Genomic DNA, 25,811 nt, shown 5'->3' with positions numbered 1-25,811 from the left:
CTGAGTTCCATAGGGTTTTCTTGGCTGGGTAGTGCAAATGGTTTGCGATCCGCTACCAACCTAAAGGTTGGCGGGTTGAACCCACCCAGCAGCACGGTGGAAGAAAGGCCTGGCAATCTGCTTCCATAACAATTATAGCCAAGAAAACTCTACGGAGCAGTTCTACATTGTAACACATGGGGTCACCATGAGTCAGAACTGATGCGACGACAATGAGTTTTTGATTTTTTTAGTCTTTACGGAAGCAGATCACCAGGTTTTTCTTCTGTGGTGCCACTGAGTGGGTTTAAGCCACTCACCTTTCAGTAAGTAGCTGAGCACAAACCATTTGTGTTTCCCAGGGACCTTGCCATCTCCCTTCACTGCCTTTTAATTTCTTTTAGGTTTTCTACTATTCCTTCCTTCATCCTATCCATCCATCCATCCATCCACTATTTATTGTGTACTTGTCACGAATTGGGCAATATGCCTATCCCATGAGATACAATGAGAGCAAAAGGGGGCCTGGATCCTGCCCCCACAAAATTGGAAGCCTGATGAGGAAAAGACACAGTAATTCAATTATCACCCTAATAACTATTTAAACATAAACCAAAATAGCCTTTTATCCCTATGAAGCTGACCCACAAGGCTGCTGCTGAACAGGGCTATGGCAGACACTCAACAGCTATTTCTTGTTCTCCCTTGCTTTTCCTGGCTCTTTCCGTGGCTAGGTTCCCCTCATCCTTCAGTCTCTCTGCTAACATCCCTTTCTCAGTGAGGTCCTTCCTGATCATCCCAACTAAAGCAGTTCCTGACCTGGTCTGTTGCTTATTCTCACACATCCATCTAACTGGTCACCCCAACAGATGTCAACTGATACAGTCAGAGAAAGAAAGCCTCTTGTGAAATGAGAGAAGGGCAAGGGAATGTGTATTACTCACTTCTATATTTGTTTCAAAGTGAGCAGTATATTTATTTTCTTTATCTTCATAGCAGTTGGTCTCTGAAATTACATTGCTGTGTTTATTGTTCACTGGCTTATTGTCTGTTTTACACAGAAATAAAGCTCTCTGAGTGTAGGGGCCTCACCTGTCTGGTTCGCAGCTTTTTCACAGCATCTAGAAGAGCCCTAGCATATGGACAGTGCTCAGTGATTATATAAGAATAATTACTGAAGGAATGAATACAACTCAACACTTCGTGGCTTCTCTTAACTGGATCCCCTCATCAGATCCTGCTTATATTCAGCGGATATTAACAGAAATAAAGCTCCAACATACATTAATTCTAGATAATTCTTCAAATAGGAGAAAGCAAGGTCTAACTGCTCACTTTTTTGAGAGCTGATGCAAACAAAACTAGAGGAGTGGGGACTAAGAACTCAACTGGTTCTGACTTGTAGTGACCCATGTACAAGAGAACAAAACACTGCCCTGTCCTGCACCATCCTTACAATCGTTGCTATGCTTAAGCCTGTCAATGCAGTCACTGTGTTAATCTATCTCATTGAGGGTCTTCCTCTTTTTCACTGACCCTCTACTTTACCAAGCATGATGTCCTTCTCTAGGGACTGGTCCCTTCTGATAACATGTCCAAACTATGTGAGACGTAGTCTCGCCATCCTTGCTTCTAAGGAGCACTCTGGCTGTACTTCTTCCAAGACAGATTTGTTCGTTCTTCTGGCAGTCCATGGCATATTCAATATTCTTCACCAAGAACTCAATCTACAGCCACCTAATTATGATGAAGAAATTTTCCACCAAGACAAGCCACACGACATCTCGCCCACACAGGGGTCATGGGGAGACTGCTAACTAAAGCTGCAGGCTCATCCGAAAGGCAATTAACTGTGGCTGCTGCCCCAGCAGTCTTCTCTTCACAAAGAGGTATCTTTGAAAGCATTCAGGGACAGTCAGATCATTCAAGAAAACACAAGCACTTTTAGTAAGTAAGTAAATAAAGGCTGCCATCTGTCATCCTTAACTGCGCCACTTAACGCACACAGCACACTACAAACCACACTGCTTCAACATCTAGCCAGTTAACCCAACGGATGTCAACTGATATGGTCAGAGTAAATAAGCCTCTTGTGAAATGAGAGAAGGGCAAGGGACTAAGATTTACTTGCTTCTGTATTTTATACATATATATATATATATATATATATACATATGTATATATACATATATATATATATATGTTTCTGGAGTCCCTGGGTGATGCAAACTGTTAACATGTGTGGCTGCTAACCAAAAGGCAGGAGGTTTAAGTTCACCCAGAGGCACACTGGAAGAAAGGCCTTCCAAAAAACTTCCAAAAAATCAGTCACTGAAAACCCTGTAGAGCACAGTTCTACTCTGACACACACAGGTCACCATCACCATGAGTCGAAATCAACTTCATGGCAACGGTTTATATACATTTCTGCAATGACCAGTATATTTATTTTACAGTATGTTTTTTTTTTTTTTTTTACAGTAATAGAACCCTGGTGGCAGAATCGTTAAGTGCTTGGCTGCTATGAGTCACAATCAACTGAACGGCAACAGGTATCTACACCAATCCTCATTCCTTTGAGGATTTGAGGCAGCTTTATAAACAGAATGTATGCAACAAAATAATAAAATGGATGGTAGATTACAGAAGACATAACGAACCCCAGAAAACCAGAACTGGAAGAGGTTGGAGTTTGGCAGTTGGAGGTGGGAGCATCAAACATGGAGAGATGATTCAGGGGCGTTTCAGGCATGGATAGCTCCAAGGTACCGGCCATGAAGCTGAAGAGGGGCTGTGGTGAAATGAGTTCCTTTACGTGGCCTTTTGCCTTGGTTTTTGGAAAAACACCTAGAGAGATTTTCCCCCTAAGCCCTGAAGAGTTACCTTTGCCCTAGTTTCTACCCCAGCGGGTTTGTTACTTTCATCCAAGTTGACTGACATTTGCTAGGCAAGCTGTAGACAACTTGACTTTTTGTCTGGCCCTGGGCTGCAGCCTGTCCTGCGATTGGGATGCACCTGGAAGGGTTTAGCCAGTGGACTACGCAAATGAGGTAAGCTGTAGCCCAGCCAAGTTTACTATGCAAATGAAGTGTCTGAGTTGTAGCCCACCCATGTCTACCATGCAAATAAAATGTCTGTGGCCTACCAAGAAAGGGTTGGTCAGTTTATGGCCCTGGTGGGAGTGCCATGCCTTGAAATTGACAAGCAGTTCATGTACATATGCAGTCAGCCCCACAGAGATTTTTCAGAGACAGAAAGAAGCAGGAAGAGAAATAGCAGGAAGGAGGAGAAGGAATAAAGGAGAGAAAAAGCAGAGAGAGAGTACATAGGCAAGGAACTTTCTATAACACGGGTCAAGGATTGTAACACTGAAGACAATGACAGGCCCAGAAGGCGGCAGACGGCTACGCCAACAGGAGCCTGTCCTCAGAGGCCTGAGAGGAGGCCTGCACAGCCAAGAAGAGCTGAGAGGGCTGTCCTGCACTGAAGAAGGGAGACTTTGCCTACACGTTTCCCGATCCTGAACCTGAGTTGTAGCCTGGTGATCCTGATCCCAAGAGGTACCCTGTTCCTTAACAAATCCCTTAACGGTAAGTATGGTCTCTGAGTTTTGTGTGGCCATTGCAACAGATTATCAAACCCTGAAAAAAAGTAGAGAGTGCCATGGGAGGAACAGCTGATGTCAGAACCGGTGAAAAGGTTGAAGGGTGAAGGAATGCCTGACCCCCACCTCACAGGAATTACCTTTGGTCTGATCCTGGTCATTATCCCCCGCTCCTAAAGTTAGACAGGCTCTGATGCCATGATTACTACTGCCCCACAATTTCACAGAAGCCAAGTCAGTTATGCTTCTTAGTATCTAAAGTGGAAATACTACCAGGGCCTTAAGGGAAGGAAAATGTTTCTTAACAAAGCGGTAGCAGTGTAGACTTTCCGGTCAGACAGCCTGGGTTTGGAGCCTGCCTCCCTCACCACCAGCTCTCTGACTGAAGGCAAGTCACCCAGCCTCTCTGGGTTCACGTGGAAAGTCTCTCTCAGGAGTGATCTGGACAATGCACAAAGTGCCTAGCACAGTATCTGGTTATTGCATTAGTTTTTGTTTTTATTACCACCCTTACATTGCTATTGTTGTCAAGTGCCATCAAGTTGTTTTTGACTTACAGCAACTGCATGTGACAGAGTAGAACTGTTCCATAGGGTTTTCTTGGCTGTAATCTTTACATGAGCAAATTGCCAGGTTTTCTCCTGTGGAGCTGCTGGGTGGGTTCAAACCGCCAAGCTTTTGGTTAGCAGCCAAGCACTTGACTGTTTATGCCACCAGGGCTCCTTATCTTTCCATTAGCATGACATTAAAACCTCACAGTGAAGGGGTCCTTGGGAGTCAGTGAGGCAGGATAGTAGAGTGTGGAGAACTCAGTTTCCAGAGCCAGGAAGACCTGGGTTTCGATTCCACCATTTATTAACTAATGTAACCTAAGAAAAGTGACAACACCTCTGAAACCCCAACTTTTTCATCTCTGAAATGGGGACAATAATAACACTTCATGGGTGGTAGTGTCGATTGAACCGCATGCCCCAAAAAGATATGTTGAATCCCTGGTGCAGTAGTTAAGAGCTCAGCTGCTGAACAAGTGGCTGGCAGTTCAAATCCACCAGCCACTCCTTGGAAACCCTACAGAACAGTTCTACTCTGTCCTACAGGGTCTTCATGAATTGATTCAATGGCAATGGGTTTGGTTTCTCTGGTAATCTCTGTTACCTGTGAAGGTGGCCTTATTTGGAAATAGGGTCTTTGAAGGTGTTATCAGTTAAATTAGAATGAGGTCATACTGGAGTAGGGTGGGTCCTAATCCCAACTGAGTGCTGTCTTGATAAAAGAGTCAGAGGGGAGAGGGCCATGTGAAGACAGGGTTACACTGCAGCTGCAAATCAAGGAATGCCTGGGGTGACCAGATGCTGAGAGAGACTTGACCCTGCTGACACCCTCGATTTGGGCTTCTAGCCTCTGGAACTAGAAATTTCTGTTCTCATGAGCCACCCGGTTTTTGGTACTTTGTTATGTCAATCCTAGGAAATGAATACCAATGCTCATACGAAGGCTCAAAGAAATGATCATATGAATACAAAGCCAACACTTACTGACTGCTGACTCGGTGCCAGGAGACTGGGGTAAAACCTTCACGTGCAAGATCTCACACAAAAACTCTGCTGAAGTATTTACTATTATTATTCCATTTCAAGGTATGAAACAAACAACAACGAAAAAACCAGTTGCTATTGAGTCAATTCCAACTCATGGTGACCCTATGTGTTGCAGAATAGAACTGCGCTTCATAGGATTTCCAACTGCTGTAACCTTTCAGAAGCAGGTTGCCAGGCCTTTCTTCTGAGGTACCTCTGGGTGGGTTGGAATGCCAACCTTTTGGTTAGTAGCTGATAAGTTAACTGTTTGTGCCATACAGGGGCTCCAAAAGATAATGTATATAACGTGTTTAAAGATATAACTGTGAAAAATGTGGTCTCAGTAGGATGCCTCTGTGAGGAGAGGGTTGGGTGGGGGCAACAGAGGGGCAAGGGCTTAGGGTTCAGGCTTCTTGACAGAGAATCAAAATAAAGATACTCTGGAAGGGAGAACTCTGGCCTTCAAAAGGGAAGCAGTGGAATCTCTGACGAGAGAAGTGAAAGACAGTGGCAGTGTGGGCACAGAACACACATACATCCCCCTCAGAGGGCGGGTGTGCCATGGGAGAGAAGGGAGGTCGAGGGGCAGGGCCCATAGTCAGGGGGCCTCTGAAGCGGCCTGGATGAGACTCACAGGGAGAGGGGGCTACCAAGGAGGAAAACAGAGGCCCTGGTGCTGGAGACATTATCTGGAACTTGGCAAGAACAAAACCCCACACACAGTTCACAGACCTGGTCTTCAACCTCTTTCTGCAATGTGTTCAGAGGGTTTGGGAGTGGAAGAAGGAGTACCCCTCTCCCCCACCACCAGGCCTGTTTTCCTATACCTGAGACCACAGCAGGTAGGCTCATGTTTCCAGCCCTCAGGCCTTTGAAGCAGGGCCGTTCCCACAGGGCTAAATGCCTATTTCCCTCCTTGAGCCTATTTCCATTAACTACCCTTCCTCCAAACTCCTCCAAACTGAGAGCAAACCCTCATACAGAGATTGCTTTCACTTTTCCAAAAATTTCACTCCACCCTACCTGGCAGGGTTAAGGTGACTCTTCAAAATAAATCTGTCCCAGGGCAGGCAGAACAATTTTAGAATGAGAGAATCAAAACCAGGGTTGCCTCTGGGGGGTGTGAGTGGGACTGATCACAAAGGGAAACTCAAGAACTCTCTGGGTGAAGGAAATGTCTATTAGAGTGGTGGTACACAGGTGTGGCAGGCAGAATAATACCCCCCGACAAAAAAAAAAAAAGACACCCATGCCCTAATTCCCAGAGCCTGTGAACAAGTTACTTTACATGGTGAAGGGGAATTAAAGTTGCTGATGGAATTCGGTTGTTAAACAGCTGACCTTAAATTATGGAGATTGCCCTGGATTATTCATATGGGTCAATATAATCAGAAAGGTCCTTAAAAGAGGAAAAAAAAACAAAACAAAATCAAACTCGTTGCCACTGAGTTGATTCCAACTCATAGCAACCCCATAGGACAGAGTAGAACTGCCCCATAGAGTTTTCAAGGAGTGGTTGGTGGATTCGAACTGCCGACATTTTGGTTAGCATCAAGCTCTTAACCACTGTGCTACCAGGGCTCAGGAAGAGGAAGAGGGAGGCAGAAAAGAAGGGCAGAGTGAAGTGATGTGAGAAGGATCAGAACAGCCATTGCTGGCTTGGAAGATGGAAGGAGGAGACCACAAGACAAGGATCACAGCCTCTAGAAGCTGGAAAATGCAAGGAAACGGACTCTCCCCTAGAGCCTCCACAAAGGAACACAGCCCTGCTGACAGCCTGATTTCAACACAGTGAGGGCCGTGTAGGACTTGCAAGATAATCAATTTGTGTTGTTTTAAGTCATTCAGTTTGTAGAAATGTGTTACAGCAGCCATATAAAAGTAATACAACAGGTATAAACATTAGTCAAATCTAATCAAACTGTACTCTTAAAATCTGTGCATATTACTGTATGCACATTATATCACAATAAAGAGAGAGAGAGGGAAAACCAGTGTCCCCAGAAACGGGAACGCTGAAAAGCTGTGCAGACAAGGGGATACCTTCAGAGGTTGCTTCCTGCCTCAGTCTCACAGCAACCTTACAGGACAGAGTAGAACTGCCCCCATAGAGTTTCCAAGGATCGGCTGGTGGATTCTAACTGCCAACCTTTTGGTTAGCAGCCCAGTTGCTCCCCTCTCCCCCAACAGGGAGCAGCACAGGCTCACCCTCTCAGCCAACTTTTCCTCGCCCTCTTTTTATCTCCAAATCACATTTGATTCCAAAGCCCTTTTCATAGATGCAGTCTCATCAGAGTCCTAGGAGATTGCCAAGAGAGATAGCATCATTCATAAATCCATCATGCTAGAGAGAAGAGCGCTGGGGTTAGGGAGGGCAGGCCCTTCTGGCAGAGCCACAACAAGCTCACCGTGTCCTCACCTGGTGCTCTCTCTACCATGTTGTACTTTTTAAAAAAGGCCAGCCCAAGTGGTTGCATGGGGAGGTCCAGGGAATAAAAGCACATGGAAGCTGGTTTGTGGGCAGACGCACAGCGTCAGTCCTGATGGCACAGACCTCAGGTCTGCACCTGACGTGGCTTCAGGGAAGGACATGACTGCTGGCTGGGACCTCGTGCACAGGGCCTTGGAGGCAGTGGGGGCAGGGAGCTGGGCAGAGCCACTGCAAACCAAGCTTAAAGAAAAAAGAAAACCCAAAAAACCCACTGCCATCGAGTCGATTCCGACTCATAGTGACCCTGCAGGACAGAACAGAACTGCCCCATAGAGTTTCCAAGGAGCACCTGGCAGATTTGAACTGCCAACCTCTTGGTTAGCAGCCGTAGCACTTAACCACTACACCACCAGGGTTTCCAAAGAAAAAAGAGTTAGAGGATACAGAGCCCAGCGTGTTAGAGCCAGAGGCACTCTATTCCAGCAGAAACCAAACACTGCTCCTAGCAGTGAAAAACCCTGTTCCTCCCCGTTCCCAAACACCATCCTAGATAAAGACCCAACATATAAAAGACACACAGGCAGAGCTGCTTTGTTTGAATCAGGGAAGGAGACCCTTCTTCTTGCCACTGAAACCCCTTCTTGGAATTCCAGGGCTCTAGGGTTTTTGGGTACAGAATATAGTTTGAAGATCACCAATCTGGTCACTCCCTTCACATTTTAGAGATGAGGAAACTGAGGCCTGAAGGGGGAAGGCTTTGCCAATGTCACACAAAACCCTTAGACTCCTCACTACCCAAGTCAGCTCCTTTTGACCACACAAGGTTGTCATAAGTTGGAACCACGACCTGAGTTTGCATTTTGGCCAAAAGAAAGGGCCCCTGTCTCCATGGTGACTGTCAAGTAGACACAGTTTTCCTTCCTTGAGCTGCTTGAGCTTGATTCATACAGAGACCAATGAATCAAGGTCTTAGATTAACAAAGTAATAAAACCACCCTTTCAGATCAGTCTTGAAAATAATAAAGTACTGCTTACTTAGCAGTCGCTGTGTGGCACAAATGGTCAAGCGCTCTACTACGAGCCAAAATGTTGATGTTTCAACCTACTCAGAGGCATCTCAGAAGAAAAGCTTGGTGATCAGTTTCCGAAAGGTGACAACCTTGAAAACCCTATGGAGCAGTTCTACTCTACACGCATGGGTCACCATGAGTTGGAATCAACTCAGCAGCGACTAACAAAAACCACAACGTTGCTTCCTTAGCCTAGTAGCTGCCCACTACCTCCACCCAAGTCCTCACAGAGAAATTGGGCCATGGCTCATGACAAGCCTCCCTGGCTTCTGAGACAAGGGGAACCCCCAAGACTGGGGACTAGCAGACAGTGGCAGCCACCCTGTACAAAACACAAAAGCAGTGGGCAGGGAGGTGAGGTGAACTGAACACTCCTTTCTGTAGGTGCAAGAGGCCATAGCCCCAACTATACTGTGCAGGCAAGGGTCCCAGGGAGAAGAATGACAGAAGGAGACACAAGCGTTCCTCATGCGCTAGAAATATACCAGGTAAGTAGGCAAGTGGATGAGCATCTTCCTTACAAAAAGGCATTTCCCCCAGAGTATAAAGCCTGTTCTTTGTACTCCAAAGATTATAGCACTACCCTGAACATACAGCCACTCTGCCCACCCCTGTCTGGGACATAAGGCCATTGTCACAGGAGTAGCCTCTTGAGGGCATCTCAGCTACAGGCAGGGGCAGCAGCAGGAAGTGGAGATGCATGGGATCTGGTTCTGGGCCTGGCAGGAGTGGAGATGGATCAGGAATGAGCAGCCCAAAATTCTGGGACAGCTGCAGGACTTGGATTCTTCCCAAGAAGCAAGCGTTTCCACCCTGTGGTGGGTCCACCTTCTAGAAGCTCCCATTCTGGGACTTGAGAGAAGCCAGAGAATGAAATTTTCCATTCGACGGCCTCACAAGACATGGCCCTGGCCTGCACAGTCATGGCATTCCCACTGGATGTCTACTTGTCTGCTGTAAAATGAATTAAGTTCTCAGGCTAAGGCCAAGAATTTGGAAAATGTGACTGTTGAACAGTGAGCCAATACTTGAGTTTGCAGAAGCTGATGAAAACTCTTCTCTGGAGTCCTGGCTTTCTCTCTTTTCACTACTACCTCTGACACCCCAGAACCTCAGCTCAGGCCTTGGGAACTTCTGCGACTCCAGGGGAAGCATTTCAACCAGACCAATCTGTTCCTGCCTGGCTCAAAGAGACGTTCTGTGGGCAACGGAGTAACATGAGTGGCTACCAAGGTGTGGGATTTACCTTGGCTCTCTTCCTATACTTGTGATTGAGACTTGACCAAACACAAAACCGAACCCATTGCCGTGGAGTCCATTCCGACTCACAGCAACCCTACAGGACAGAGTAAAACTGCCCCGTAGGGTTTCTAAGGCTACAAATCTTCACAGAAGTAGACTGCCACATCTTTCTCCTGTGGAGCGGCTGGTGGGTTCAAACCGCCACCCTTTTGGCTAGCAGCTGAGTGCTTTAACCACTGAGCCACCAGGACTCTTTGAGACTTCACCACTTCTTTAAATGATGTTATTTAAAAAAAAAGGGGGAAAACAAAACAAAACACACGGTTCCCATGGAGTTGATTCTGACTCATGGTGACCCCATGTGTGTCAGAGTAGAACTGTGCTCTATAGGGTTTACAATGGCTGATTTTTTCAGAGGTAGATTGCCAAGCCTTTCTTCTGAGGTACCTCTGGGTAGACTTGAACCTCCAAATGGTTAAGCTGAAGGAGTTAACTGGTTACACCACCCTTCAAATCCATTGCCATTGAGTTGATTCCAACTCATGGTGACCCCTATGTGCTGCAGAGCAGAACTGTGCTGTATAGGGTTTATTTGGCTGTAATCTTTAGGAAAGCAAATAGCCAGGCCTTTCTTCTGTGGTACCACTGGGTAAGCTTGAACGGCCAACCTTTAGGTTAGTAGTCAAGCACAACAGATTCGTACCACACCAAAAAAAAAAAAACCAAACCAAACCCAGTGCTGTCGAGTAGATTCCGACTCATAGCAACCCTATAGGACAGAGTAGAACTGCCCCATAGAGTTTCCAAGGAGCGCCTGGTGGATTCGAACTGCCAACCTCTTGGTTAGCACCTGTAGCACTTAACCACTACGCTACCAGGGTTTCCTTGCACCACGCAGGGACTCCAAATTATAATATGTTGTTGTTAGGTGCCATCAAGTCAGTTCCAACTCAGAGAGACACTACATACAACTGAATGAAACACCGCCTGGTCCTGCGCCATCCTCACAATCACTCTTATGCTTCAGCCCATTGCTGCTGCCACGTGTCAGTCCATCTCGTTGAGGGCTTTCCTCTCTTTTGCTGACCCTCTACTTTACCAAGCACGATGTCCTTCTCCAGGAACTGGTCCTTCCTGATAACATGTCCAAAGTACGTGAGACGTAGTCTCGCCATCCCTGCTTCTAAGGAGCATTCTGGCTGTACCTATTCCAAGACAGATTTGTTCGTTCTTCTGGCAGTCCATGGTATATTCAATATTCTTCACTAACACTATAATTCAAAGGCATCAATTCTTAGGTCTTTCTTAGTCACTGTCCAGCTCTTGTGTGCATATGAGGCAACTGAAAATACCGTAGCTTTAGTTGGTTCACTTTAGTCCTCAAAGTGGCATCTTCGCTTTTTAACACTTTAAAGAGGTCTTTTGCAGTAGATTTGCCCACTGCAATACAGTACATCATTTGATTTCTTGACTACTGCTTCCATGGGTGTTGATTATGGATCCAAGTAAAATGAAATCCTTGACAACTTCAATATTTTCTCTGTTTATCACGACGTTGCTTATTAGTCCAGGTGCAAGGATTTTTGTTTCCTTATAATCCATACTGAAGGCTGTAGTCTTTGATCTTCATTAGTAAGTGCTTCGAGTCCTCTTTGCTTTCATCAATCAAGCCTTTGCCATATTGTAGGTTGTTAATGAGCTTTCCTCTAGTCTTGATGCCATGTTCTTTTTCATGTAGTCCAGCTTCTCAGTTTATTTGCTCAGCATACAGATTGAATAAGTATAGTGAAAGGATACAACCCTGACACACACCTTTCCTGATTTTAAACCACACGGCATCCCTTTGTTCTTTTCGAACAACTGCCTCTTGGTCTACATACAGCACAATCATGTGTTCTGGAATCTCCATTTTTTCACAATGTTATCCATAATTTGTTATGATCCATATAGTCTACTGCCTTTGAATAGTTAATAAAACACAGGTAAACATCCTTCTGGTATTCTCTTCTTTCAGCCAGGGTCCATCTGACATCAGCAATAATATCCCTCCTTTCACGTTGTCTTCTGAATCCAGCTTGAATTTCTGGCAGTTCCCTGTTCATGTACTGCTGCAACCATTTTTGAATTATCTTCAGCAAAATTTTACTTGCATGTGATATTTATGACATTGTTCAAAAATTTCCACATTCTGTTGGATCACCTTTCTTTGGAATGGGCACAAATATAGATCTCTTCCAGTAGGTTGGCCAGGTAGTTGTCTTCCAGATTTCCTGGTGAGTGCTTCCAACTTTGCATCCATGCGTTGAAACATCTCAGTTAGTATTCCATCAATTTCTGAAGTCTTCTTTTTCACCAATGCCTTCAGTACAGCTTGGGCTTCTTCCTTTAGTATTATCAGTTCTTGATCATATACTACCTCCTGAACTGGTTGAACATCAACCAGTTCTTTTTGGTATAGTATCTCTGTGTATTCCTTCTATCTTCTTTTGATGCTTCCTGCATCGTTCAATTTTTTGCCCATAGAATCCTTCGATATTGCAACTCGAGGCTTGAATTTTTTCAGTTCTTTCAGCTCTAGAAATGCTGACCGTGTTCTTCCCTTTTGGTTTTCTAACTCCAGGTCTTTGCACATTTCATTATACTACTTTACTTTGTCTTTTTGAGCTGCCCTTTGAAATCTTCTGTTCAGCTCTTTTACGTGTTCATTTCTTCTATTTGCTTTAGGTACTCTACGTTCAAGATCAAGTTTCAAAGTCTCTGCTTACATCCATTTTGGTCTTTTCTTTCTTTCCTGTCCTTTTAATAACCTTTTGCTTTCTTCATGTATGATGTCCTTGATGTCATTCCACAACTCGTCTGGTCTTCAAATTAGTATTCAGTGATTCAGAACTATTCTTGAGATGGTCTCTAAATTCAGGTGAGATACACTCAAGGTTGTACTTTGGCTCTCGTGGACTTGTTTTAATTTCCTTCAACTTGAACTTGCATATGACCAATTAGTGGTCTGTTACACAGTTGCCTGGCCTTGTTCTGACTGATTATATTGAGCTTCTCCATTATCTCTTTTTGCAGATGACGTCAATTTGATTCTTCATGTATTCCATCTGGCAAGGTCCATGTGTACAGTCGCTGTTTATGTTGTTGAAAAAATGTATTGCAATGAATGCCACTGGCCTTGTAAAATTCTATCATGTGACCACTGGTGTCGTTTCTATCACCAAGGCCATATTTTCCAACTACTGATGCTTCTTTGTTTCTAACTTTCGCATTCTAATCACCAATAATTATCAATGCATCTTGGTTGCATGTTCGATCAATTTCACACTGCAGAAGTTGGTAAAAGTCTTCAATTTCTTCATCTTTGGCATTAGTGGTTGGTACATTAATTTGAATAACAGCCTTATTAACTAGTATTCCTTGTAGGCGTATGGAGATTATCCTATCACTGACAGCACTGTACTTCAGGATAGATCTTGAAATGTTCTTTTTAACAATGAATGTGACACCATTCCTCTGCAACTTGTCATTCCCGGCATAGCAGACCATATGATTATCCAATCAAAATGGACAATACCAGTCCATTTCAGCTCACTAATGCCTAGGATATTGATCTTCAAGCATTCCATTTCATTTCTGACAACTTCCAGTTTTCCCTTCATTCATACTTCATACATTCCACGTTCAGATTATTAGAGGATGTTTGCAGCTGTTTATTCTCATTTTGAGTCATGCCACATCAGCAATGAAGGTCCCAAAAGCTTGACTCTATCCATGTCATTAAGGTCAACTCCACTTTGAGGAGGCAGCTCTTCCCCAGTCTTCCCCTGAGGGGCTCAATTTCTGGCACTATATAATTATATTATCGTGAACAGTAATTGAATGCTTCCTACCTGCCAGGCACTGTGTAAGTGCTTTATACACATTATCTCATCCACTCCTCAAAACTACCCCATGTGGTAGGTGCTATTATTATCCCCACTTTACAGAGGCTGAAAGAGGTTAACTAGCTTGTAAAGTCAGGCAGCTAGAAAGTGGTGGTGGCCAGGACTCACACCCCATTTGTCTGCCGCCTTTTTTCAGCCCAGTGCTCTTAACCACCTGCTTTGTTAAACACCTGTCACCTGAGCAAGAGTTTGTCATCCCGGAAACACATTTTGACTTTTTATAATTCACCCCAGCTCACTAAGTCTCTCAGCTGCATAAACAAAGACTATTCTCACAGTGAAGAAACAGCTGTGGTAGGTAAGCATGTGAATGCCCCAACTCTCCTATGATGCTTCACGCATTTGTTAATATGGGGTCCCATACAATCCCCTCTGCTTGTTGAAGGTTTGCCGGTGCCGGGGGTTATATACTGTTAATAAAACCATTGTCACACAATGACTGCTGTAGGTCTGGCGTCCTTTTCTTAGAAACCAATGATAACAATCAAAATTCAAAGATCATGAACCATGGACTAGGTAATAAAACACACCTGGTTAGGCCCAGGGAGATTTGAAAACTGGACGTCAGGAACCCTAATTTACCCTTGGCTCTTCACTAGGCAGCCACATGATCTTGGGCAATTTACCGGACCTCATTTGTGCCCTGGGTTCCTTATCTGAAAAAACGAGGCTCTTACCACATGCATCACATGGGAGCCGGGGGCCTAGCAGGGGTGCAGTTATGAAACGCTAAGTGTGAAAACAGTTTGATTACTACAGGGCGCTGTTCACATGCAAGATGCTGTCGTTATCTATAAATCCCCCTTTAAGATGAAAGGCTTTAGAATGTAAGGTATATTGTTGTTGCTGTTAGCTGCTGTCTAGTTGGCTCTGACTCATGGTAACCCCATGCACAACAAAATGCAATACTGCCTGGTCCTGCATCATCCTCATAATCATTGGTATGGACAGTATTGTTCTGATCCACAGGGTTTTCATGGGCTAATTGTCAGAAGTAGATTGCGTAGTCTGTCTTAGTCTGGAAGCCCTGCTGAAACCTGTCCACCATGGGTGACTCTGCGGGTATTTGAAACACCGGTAGCATACCTTCCAGCATCACAGCAACATGCAAGTCACCAAAGTATGACAAGTTGTAAGATACATAGGTCTACTAATATGCTGGTATTATGTTATAACCAAAATCTAGTGTCCAAATAATACCCAATGATAAACAACTCCAGCTGGTACTGGTAGATCAAGATGGCCTCTAAATTGAGCACAAAAACAATTCCCAATAGCTGTCACAAGTTAAGAAGTTTTTAAACAAAAATATAGCTGGAATTCCACTAGCTAAAGAAGCCATTCAGGTTTGTTCAGACACAAGGATAAACTTTTTTGCTTCTTTCACTTCACAAGGTTTGATATACCTAAAGGCGGAACACAAGCTCGGTGTCAGACTCTCTTCCTGGACAGTTCCAACTCTAACATGACCTCTTTTCCTATACTTGCAAGCATTCTTGATTTCAGGAAAAGTATGATGTATGAAAAGGGCTTAATAATTAGTAAGATGGGCATTAAGACTAGAAGATTCTCCTGGCGTTCATTATTGCTCACTCTAAGAAGAAACTTTTTGCCAGCTTTGATGGGTTTTAACCACTACACATCTGGAGCTCTCTGAGGGTCCAGCTTGAATGAGTTCAGAAATAATATAAACGTGAGGACGAATACTTCAAAGCCAAAAGGAAGACAGTGTTGAGGTCAACCAGGCTTGCACTGGAAAGGCACTAACATTTCAATTTCAGTTTTCTCAAAGAAGGTCTTCTCAAGACCAACCTGTATAGCCATCTCTTGTTGATTTAGAGACAAAACCCTGTGTTCCAACCACTCTGCCATGTAAGGACTGGGCTGAGTGCCATGTGGCTGGCTCACTGCTGTCTCCCAAGGCCTGAGAAGGGGTAGAAGGCAAGGAGAACCTTACTCACAGTAACCCGGCCACTGGGCTCCAGCGAAGAGCCTGAGCAGTGAATCTTAATTTCAAGGTGAATTAATTCTGTTTTGCGCAAGTAGCAAAGCCCAACCTGTTCTGTAAGAAATCCTTTTCTCCCGAGATGGAAAGTTTAACACCTCTTCCTTTCTGTCTCCCAGTGCCCACGGGAATCAGCACTTTCTGTGAAAGCTCGGAATCTATGTGGTAAGCAGTATGGCTTTCCCCTGGTATGGATCAAAATGCTAACAATTTCACACATGCTCATCAACAACATCTCAACCAACAAACTCTACTTCCTAAAAAAAAAAAAAATTAAAAAGGTGTTGTTATCTTATGAAGTCCCTGTATGTGCGCAGAAGCTGCCAGCAATAACTGTCTTTAGCAATAGTTAACGGTATAGTCAAACCAACTTCAGAGGCAGGGCAGGTAGCATCTGAGGGGACTCTAACCCAGGAACAAAAAGTTAAGGGGACTCCAAATTTTCTCTGGGTTCAACAATCAAACCTTCTTACAAATGCCAAAAGCCAGCATCTTTCAAGGGGCTACACTGGCCCCGCTCTTTGTCTCTTCCAGCCAAAGACATGAAGGGAAAAATGGAAAGCCTTCTGAAAAAAAAAAGATGACTAGTAGAATATAATAAAATTGCTGTTGTTATTAGTTGCTGTCAAGTCATCTCTGACTCATGGCGACCCCCTGTACAAGAGAGCAAAATATTGCCCAGTCCTGCTCAATCTTCCTAATCGTTGGCCTGTGTCAGTCCATTGTTGCAGCCACTGCGCATTTTGAGCGCCTTCCAACCTAGGGGGCTCATCTTCCAGCACTGTGTTGGGCGATAGTCTGTTGTGTAGAGTTTTCATTAGCTAATTTATGGAAGTAGATCGCCAGGCCTTCCTTCCTAGTCTATCTTAGTCTAGAAGTTCCACTGAAACCTGTCTATCATGTGTGACCCTACTGATATTTGAAACACCAGTGGCACAGATTCTTAAAAAATTGCCTGCAGTTAGTGGGGCCAAAGAGGTAAGGACCTCCTTGGTGATCTTCCTCCACGCCAGTAAGGTGTTTTGGTTGTTCTTCAAGTCAACATGAAGCTTATAAACAAGAAATGTACTATAAAGCAAACAAGACTTTGGTTAAACAACAGGAAGGACTTTTGTTAAAGTACTCAGGGAGGTATTAGAGTCTCAGAACATGGACATCTACACTATTAGAGAAAAAAAAAAAAAAAAACTTTAAAAAACAATTTGAATTGCATGCCTGGGCTGCAGGAGACACATACCAGCCTGAGAGTGCTCTGCAGAGCTGATTCTATGATTCAATGAAAAGTATCTTGTGGTGGTTCCGGTGAAACTCTCGGGCCCCATCTCGGCTCGCCCACAGATTCGCTGTGGGATCTGTGGCAGGGCAGACGCGGAGGCCTTCTCTTTGGGCCTCCCCCCTGTACCCTTAGACCTGAAAAGATCTATGCAGGAGGTGCTTGGAAAACTCTGTCCCCAGGAGCTGCATCCTGCACCTCAGAACTGAAGGGCACAGCAAGCTGAGCCCTCCTCACACGAGGTGGGGCCCCGTGCCCAGCACCTGGCTGTGACCCAGGTGCTGTTCCTTCCAGTGCATATGGAGCTCAATCTGCATTGTCAAGGCAGAGGGCTGACGCAGAAGTGGGAGGGGAAGAACTGCTATCTTTGTGAAGGATCTTCCAGGCCTTATTTCCATTCTGTGCTCCTGAGGGACAAAGAATACATGGTAACTGGCTGGCTTTTTCTGCTCTAAAAGCTCCAAGGTGCTCCAGGGCACCCCGTTTTCAACTTGTACTGATGTCAAGCATAATCCTTTGCACACCCACTTCCTGTGCTTGCGCAGACAGTGACAGGGACTCAGCATACACACACATACTTAGCAAGGCGGAAACATGAGCAGAGGGGACTTAAGCATTGGGTCAGTTTGCAAAAGGACAAATATCGTATGGTCCCACTTACATGAAATATCTAGACTAGGCAAATACATAGAGACAAAAGTTTATTAGTGGTTACCAGTGGCTGGGAGGAACGGGAACAGGAATTATTGCTGAAGAGGCACTGAGTTTGTGTTCAGGGCAGTGGAAAACTCTGGGAAATGGACAGTGGTGATGGCTGCGCTATATGGTGAATATACTTAGTGCCACTGAATTGTGTACTTAAAAGTGACTGAAATAGCTTTTTTGTTATATATATTTTACTACAATTACAAAAAAAAAAGAATTGGGTGGGTTTGGATAGGTCATTTATGAACTTCTAGCCTCAGTATCCTCACCTGTAAGGGGGGAGGAAGATAAGTGCCACTGAGAAGAGTAAAAGGGGTAAAAGCCCAGCACAGCGCCTGGCACCTGGTGAGTATTTAATGCCAACCACTTTCCTTTCCCTACTCTCAACAAATCTGTGACAAATCCACTTGACAATCCAAAGCCAAAAAAGCCCGAAAGAACTCTGGTCTGGAAGGGCTGGGACACTGGCCTCACAAGCAGCAAAACATCCACTAAAGTGAGTGCTTCCCAGATACAGGTCCTCCTTAACTTTCAATCCTTCTGCTCAGATGAATGGACTCCTAGGCCACAGCCTGAGTCCATACCCAACTGCCGCATTCCAGAACTTTCATTTCTCCCGACCCTGCAGGCCCATTTCACTGTGTACTGGTCCCTCAGGTAACTTCCATATGGCAGCAGAGAGCGTCTCCAGAATCTCAAGTAAAACTTACAGATGGCCAAGTGGATGGAGATCAGGGGATGAAATTACACAGCACTCATCTGGGTAAGTGCTTCTTAATATATAATGGCTCTGGCATTGGTGGTGTGTATCCAAGCAGGTTATGGGCCAACGCCAACATGGTGCCCTTTAGAAGCACTGACTAGGGGTTGGCAGAACTGAGGAGATCACCTAATCCAATCTCCCACCTGATGACAAGTGTGCTACCTTGGCCAAGCAGTCATCTCATGCTACTGTCCGTCCCCTCAGATACTGCCATGCTGCAGCCACGCTGGCCTCCTTTCAGCTTCTCCAGCATGCCGAGCCCATTCCGTTGGTCTAAAATACTCTTGCTCTCTGCTCCTCACATGGCTGGTTCTCTTCTCAGCTTAAATGGCACCTCCCTGGAGAAGCCTTCCAGGATCACCCTAAGTAGGCTTCCCCTGATACCATGCACTCTGCTTGCTTCCTTTATCACCTTTCTCCAACTTGCTATTTATGTATTTATTTGTTAACTTGTTTATTGTCCATCTCTCTCACTAAACTGTAAACTCCTTGAAGGCAGGAACCATATTTATCTCATTTCTGATTGTATTGCTGCCAGCTCATCTGTGCCACGCACAAAGCCAGTGCTCAAAAAGTTATTATATTAATGTAACGAATGTGGGGAAGTGGTGGGTCAGGGGCAGAATTCTCACCTTCTATGTTGGAAACCCTGGTGGCAAAGTGGTTAAGTGCTACGGCTGCTGACCAACAGGTCAGCAGTTCAAATCTGCCAGGTGCTTCTTGGAAACTCTATGGGACAGTTCTACTCTGTCCTATAGGGTCGCTATGAGTCGGAATCGACTCAGTGGCAGTGGGTTTGGTTTTTTGGTTTGGAAGTGGGAAACCCAGATTTGATTCCCAGTCAATCCACCTCATGCACAGCCACCACCCATCTGTCAGTGAAGGCATGTCTGTTGCTATGATGATGATCAGCTTTCAGTTGGAGCTTCTAGACTAAGACACACTAGGAAGAAAGACCAAAATTCAGCCAGTGAAAACCCTATGGATCACAATGGTCTGATCTGCAACCGATCAGACCATTGGAACAGAACCAGGCAGCATTTCATTCCATTATGTATGGGGTCACCATGAGTTGGGGACAACTCAATAGCAGCTAACATCAACATATTAATGAATGAACAATGATCCTGAAGGAGGAGCAATTCCAAAATATTTAAAGAGAGTTGTTTTGCCTCTGTGGCAGATGCGGTTTAACTCAATGACCACAAGATTGGTGCACGGAAAGCTCAAAGTCCTGCCAAATGGGGAAAATGGAGAATGCCAGAGACCAGCCGAAGGGGTTTGTGTGGGGTCCTCACCTCCCAGGGGCTTATCAGGTTTTTGCACATAACTTTGTGATGGGCTCGCCTGGCTGGGGATCCTTAGTCCAGCTCATTAACTGTTAACTAGTCTGGCCCCAATGACAAAGCTGCCTACATTATTAAGTAGGAAACAAGAAGGCCAATCACTTGTGAGGTGTCTGTCTCAGAATCTGGCTCGCTCCCCAGACGTGGTAACTACAAATTCTGGGGTGAACAGTTTGTGGGCTTGTGTTGCAAGGAGGCTAATAAAAACACATTTCTGAAACACCTTATGGTGAGGGCAACTGAAACACACCCTCCTTGAACAGCACTGTAAGTTTTTAAAAATCCTGAATTCCAAGGGAACAAGTGGCATGAAGACCAGATGGTTCACAAGACTCTACCCTTCAGCATCTGGGACATCTTGATGAAAAGTCTAAAACCCAGGCATAAGAAACCGGGAAGAACATCAAGAGGTCTTCTGACACTTTCAAAAAAGGAACTCAGAGGACCTTGGGAAATATGAGTGGCATAGATTTCTTGAGAATAGGAGTGTCACAGAAAAGAGCAAAAGCCAGCAGTGAATACCAATTAGATCTCAGAGATTGGGGCTCCTGGTCTGTGTACCCAAGGCATCTTTATTGTCCCCGGATCAGGAATCAAGCTGCTGGCAGTTTCTAATGAGAAAATATTCTCAACCATGAAGTTAACTCCACTGGAAGATTTCCAAGGGGAAAGTCCCTTCAGTCACTCAGAGGGAAAAAAATTACCTCCGTGGTACGGAATCCAGGGGTATTTTATGCAGATGTCTCTAACTGAAGTCAATGAGAAGTCAGCTTGCCTCTGATCATTCAAACAGGCCACTGCTATTAAAGACTGCACAACTTGTGGGCAAGGCAGGGGTGGGTTTTGGCTTTTCTATTTTTTAAGCCTGTCCCCACTGGAAATACTTATTCTTGCCTAAGAACGTTTCATTATAACCTCCCTATTCACTTCTTTTGAATGCCTCTGCTCGGGTGGGACTGTGACTGACAACACAAAGCCATTCCAGAAGTCTCCTGGCCACCATCAAAGCAGCCAGGGTGCAGGTGGGCATTCCCAGGGCTGCCACACAGAGGAGAGAGAGGTAATTTCCGCTTCCCTGCCGAGAACTGGAGCAGCCACTTCTCTCTCTCTCTCTTTTTTAAAATGAGGGCTGAGTAATTTCAACCTGCAACCCTCTTCAGGTAACACAAGTTTGCCAAACTCCAGGAATTATCATTATGGGACAAACACATTCTCTTGTTTTCATGTGGTTCAATTTTGTAACATGCTAGGTGATATATAGGAAGGGTCCCTATGTAACAGTTTGCACTCAACTACAAACCGAAAGGTTGGTGGTTTGAACCTACCCAGAGGCACTGCAAAAGAAAGGCCTAGCATCTCCTTCAGTAAAGATTAAACCCATAATAAAGACTACGGCCAAGAAAATCCTATGGAGTAATTCTACTTTGTAACACATGGGGTAGCAAAAAGTCAGAATTGACTTGATGACAATGGGGTTTTTTTTCTTTTTGGTTTAGATGATATAGGAAACATCACCCCGCCCAGAGCAAGAACACAAAAAAAGATATATGGGAACACAATGCCCACTGTTCAACCAGCAACCAAGTCCACCTTGTTTCTGGCCAATCAATATTGAGAAGAAAGTCTCACGGGGTGAGACTAAGACTCCCAGGGTAGGTCTCTATACTTCAGGGGTTGATTATAAAAAATCATGAGAAAACAGACAGGGGACAGCAGGGGAAAAATACACCTTAGAAAAAACTCGTCTGATGTCTTGGCGCTACACAACAGGGAGCCCTTAGGAAGGATAAGAAAAATATTCTGTTTCCGGACACAGTTCCCAGATTCCTGAGTAGGTGTGAGAAACAAGGAAGTGCATAGATTAAAAAAAAAAAGAAGAAGGGAGGGTTGGAAGGAGTCAGGGAAGGGGGGAGTGCGATCTTTGAGAGACAGGGGAATTAAAGAACACCATGGCAACTACTCAGTCCACCTACCCCAGCCGCCCACCCACAGCCAGCCAGATTCTTTGCTGACGCATTTGAGAACAAGCTGGTTCCTACCAGCTCAGGAAGGTGAGCAAACCCAGAGAGCTCATTAAATCCCTTCTCAGCGACTCTTGTCTGCCTGCAGATAGTGAGCAAGGAGGATATAAATAGAAGTTATATAACGTCTCTTTGTTGATTCCTGTGCTTACCAAAAAAAATGCAGCATGACCTTGTTTTTCTGAAGAGGTTGCCTTGGCCTGCTGGCTGAGGACTTTAATCTGGTTAGGGATCATCTTAAAGTTTAAACAGCAAGAGGTAGATTTCCAACTAAAGGGTATTCAGGATGAACATCCAAGTTAGGGACCCTCAGGTACAAGTCCTCCTTGGGTATAGTAAAAAAAAAAAAAAAAAAATCCACGCAACTATTTAAAAAAAAAAATCAGCTAAGGAATTTTGTAGCTTCCTCTTAGAACATTTCAGGATGATGCCAGGAGTGGTATTAACCCCCAAGAGAAAATTACCATTAAAACGGGCGTCTTGGGTCTTCTAAATGAGGCCAGAGCATTTACAAAGATATGTATTTAAATGAAGATTTCTAAATACCTCCAGCCATCATCAGTTGCTCTTTTTTTTTTAGCTTAACAGCCAAGACACTAAGAGTCCAGGGATGTGCAAAGGCCTCCCTCTTCCTTAGAGACGCTGCAGAGGAAAGCGCAAACCCAGTGCAGAGACCCAGCCTGACCTGGCCAGACACTGCAGTGCCTTGTGGAGGCTTCTGAACCAACTCTGGCTTCACCGTCTTCCCCAGAAGGGAGTTTAAAAGGGGGTGCGGGGGTGGGGGAGGGGGGGGAGAGAGAGAGAGAGAGTGTGTGTGTGTGTGTGTGTGTATGATATGCTGCTGAGCCCCATTACTCCGATTTTGAGTTGAACCTGTTGATGCGACCTAACTCCTTTAAACACTGTTACCATGGGAACTTTTCCCTCTCAACCATTCTTCAAGAAATGTTACAGGTGCAGAGAATTCCTTGCTGTTGGTCTCAGTAAGCTTTTCTTGAGCCTCAGAACGTGTGGCTTCAACTGAGAGGGCTTTCAAGCCTATAATGCAAGGATTTCAAATGCAAAGGACCTCAAGGGCCAGCGGGTAGATGTTAGTTGAATGGGGAATGACATGACGGGGGCTATGATCACCTGGAGAGTGTATGTGTGCCGCATGTAAAGTGAAGCCCTTCACTTCTACATACAGTGTTTTTAATGCATCCTACTGGCTAACAAAGTACCCTGTAAGGCTAGAATCAGCTAAGAGGGTGACCCCAGCAAGAGATGCGCTGGCTGTCATTCCTGCTGTGGGATTTCCTGTCAGCTAAACTTCTTGTTCTGTTAGCTGCTGTCAAGTCAGCTCCAACTCATGGTGGCCTTATGTCAACAGAACGAAACGTGGCCTGGTCATGCGTATTCTTCACAATTGCTGGCATGTTTGAGTCCAGTGTTGTGGCTACTGTGTGAATCCATCTCGCCAAGGGTCTCCCACACCCTCAGCGGCCACATGAATTGGCTGGTGGTCAACAACACAATAATGCATAAATTCAGGCAGGGAACTGAGTGGCAAATGTGAGCAATTAAAAAGACTCCCCATGTATAAGTGATTTGCAATTATGGTATTAAGAGGGACTAGTTTTTTTTTTTTTAGAGGACTCAGGAAACCTGGGTGGCATAGTGGTTAAGAGCTACAGCTGCTAACCAAAAGGTCTGCAGTTTGAATCCACCAGGCGCTCCTTGGAAACTCTATGGGACAGTTCTACTCTGTCCTGTAGGGTCACTATGAGTCAGAATCAACTCGACAGCAATGGGTTTTGGGTAGAGGACTCAAACTGACCAGACCAAGAGTTTGTAGCTGTTTTCACTTTAAGATGATAAACAATCACCAAGATGTGTTCAAGATTACTTAACACAAACTCTTTGTCTAATACAAGAGGAAATAAACCCAGCATTTAAGGGAGTTGCTACAGAGGATGAGAGCCCACATCTCCTGCCAAACTGCCGGCCCCAGGTCACATCCCCGAAGCACAACACCCCACCTCTCAGCCAGTGCGTTCTCCCCTTACAAATGTCTGCAGAGGAAAACAAGACCCTCTTCTACGATATGAACAGTGAGGATCTGGTAGGAACCGATAAATCTTCATGTCCCAATGCAGCAACGTTGCCAGGTAACAAATGTAGAAATATACTCAGAAAACTGTATGTGACAATATACAACCTCCGCTCTGCAGCTGATAACCGAGGGAGTGTTGAAACACCATGTTCTCTTACACTTGGGCTTTTGGTGTGAAAATAAAATTAAACGGGATACTTCCTCTTGTAAATATACGACATGCATACAACTCACACATGCGTCCTCTAACTGGAAGTAGTAGAGGGGTTTGCAACAGCCATCTTCAGAGCATCCTAGCTTCCACTCTCTCCCCAACATGAATTTCCAAAAACCCAAAGAAAACTAATTGAGCAAGAGCCTTTCTGATGTCAGGGACAGGCTCATCTCTGACCAGATAAAATTATTCCAAAAAAAGAGCATCAGAGTAAAGGGGGGAAAATCTCATACGTTATTATAAAATTGAACATGCTTACATTGCGTGGGCTCATAAGCCTACCTTTCAAACTCATTTGATAACCAAGCAGTAATATCTGCTTCTCTGATCAATAACCAGTGCATCCTACCCCCCGCCATCAACAACGAGGTAGACATTGGTCTCTAGTATGCACAGCACCAAAGTGAGTATCAAGAACTGAATGACTCCCTGACATTGGGTCCATGCAACTTAAAGGCCATCTGGTACGGGAGAACACTGCCCATCTGTCAGTTTGTCATAGCATGGTGCCGTGTGTGTTGATATGATGCTGGAAGCTATGCCAACAGTAATGCAAGGACCAGCAGGGTAACCTGCAGTGGACAGGTTTCAGTAGAGCTTCCAGACTAAGACAGACTAGGAAGAAAGGCCTGGCAATCTACTTCTAAAAATTAGCCAGTGAAAACCCTATGGTTCAAAACAGAATGTTATCTGATATAGTGCTGGAAGATGAGTCCCCTAGACTGGAAGACATTATAATAGCTGCAACAATCGACTCAAACATACCAATGATCATGAAGATGGTGCAGGACCAGGGAACATTTTGTTCTGTTGTACATGGAGCCAAATTGATGGCAACTAACAACAAGAACAGTATGGTAGAAAGTGAGAGGCACTTTTGAGGGAGACAGACCTGAGTTGAAATTCCAGCACAGCCACTTGGCTGTAAAACACTTGGCTCTTGTGAGACTCATTTTCCTTGTCTCTAATTGGGGCTATCTCACCTAGTCCAGAAAAACTACATAATGTACACAGTGCCTGCCCTAAAGTGGGTGCTTTATAAAGGTGTGTCCCTTCCTTTTCCTTCTTCCCTAAAACATGAGTATCGTTCAACCAGCCAAAACTCAAATATGGTGACAATCCAGCGAATTTAGCTTCTTTGTACAAAACGGGCAAAAGCTGAAATCTAGTAAGCCTCATATTATGTCAGAGAACATATGCTGCTTTCGATGCAAGTAAGTAACAACTACTAGTAATAGTAATGGAAACCCTTGTGGTGTAGTGGTTAAGAGCTACATATGCTAACCAAAAGGTTGGCAGTTTGAATCCACCAGGCACTCCTCGGAAACCCTATGGGGCAGTTCTACTCTGTCCTATAGGGTTGCTATGAGTCCGAATCAACTCGACGGCAATGGTTTTTTGTTTTTAGTAATAGTAATATAATCTAACTTTTCATAAGCACCCCAGTTAAATGAGTTGCCCTCAGTCTCCATGGAGAGGAAGTTACGTAAGAGAGTTTCCTTGTCATTAACTTCCACAGACCTAGAGAACTTGAACTTGCTAGAG

The 25,811-nt window shown here is 44.7% G+C and overlaps 1 protein-coding gene and 1 long non-coding RNA gene across 2 annotated transcripts in view; one reads left to right on the top strand and one right to left on the bottom strand.

The window, feature by feature from the left end:
- ITPR1 (inositol 1,4,5-trisphosphate receptor type 1) overlaps positions 1–25,811 on the bottom strand; it is a 382,998-nt gene that overhangs the window by 88,313 nt on the left and 268,874 nt on the right. The window lies entirely within an intron of this gene.
- On the top strand, positions 3,354–22,722 carry LOC126063969 (uncharacterized). Its single transcript, XR_007514422.1, has 4 exons — positions 3,354–3,569; positions 18,488–18,593; positions 21,436–21,591; positions 22,541–22,722. It is a non-coding gene; the product is annotated as an uncharacterized LOC126063969 (long non-coding RNA).

Source organism: Elephas maximus, chromosome 20 (genome assembly GCF_024166365.1).
Source record: "Elephas maximus indicus isolate mEleMax1 chromosome 20, mEleMax1 primary haplotype, whole genome shotgun sequence".
Classification (NCBI taxonomy): Eukaryota; Metazoa; Chordata; class Mammalia; order Proboscidea; family Elephantidae; genus Elephas; species Elephas maximus.
Note: the sequence above shows the minus strand (reverse complement) of the source record. Positions and strands in the feature narration are given on the sequence as shown.